Raw genomic sequence first — 590 nt, 5'->3', positions numbered from 1 at the left:
CCACATAACTCCCTGTCTATGGAGACCACATAACTCCCTGTCTATTGAGACCACATAACTCCCTGTCTATGGGGACCACATACCTCCCTGTCTATGGAGACCTCATACCTCCCTGTCTATGGAGCCCACATCTCTCCCTGTCTATGGGGACCACATACTCTCTGTCTATGGAGACCGTATACCTCCCTGTCTATCGAGACCGTATACCTCCCTGTCTATCGAGACCGTATACCTCCCTGTCTATCGAGACCGTATTCCTCCCTGTCAATGGAGACAACATCTTCCTGTCTATGGAGCCCACATCTCTCCCTGTCTATGGGGACCACATACCTCCCATAGACAGGAAGATGTTGTCTCCATAGACAGGGAGTTATGTGGTCTCCCTGTCTATGGAGACCACATAACTCCCTGTCTATGGAAACCTCATACCTCCCTGTCAATGGAGACCACATACCTCCCTGTCTATGGAGACCACATACCTCTCTGTCCATGGGGACCACATACCTCCCTGTCTATGGAGACCACATACCTCCCTGTCTATGGAGACAACATCTTCCTGTCTATGGAGACCANAATACCTCCCTGTCTAG

Source organism: Mizuhopecten yessoensis, unplaced genomic scaffold (assembly GCF_002113885.1).
Source record: "Mizuhopecten yessoensis strain PY_sf001 unplaced genomic scaffold, ASM211388v2 scaffold10425, whole genome shotgun sequence".
NCBI classification, from domain to species: Eukaryota; Metazoa; Mollusca; class Bivalvia; order Pectinida; family Pectinidae; genus Mizuhopecten; species Mizuhopecten yessoensis.
Note: the sequence above shows the minus strand (reverse complement) of the source record.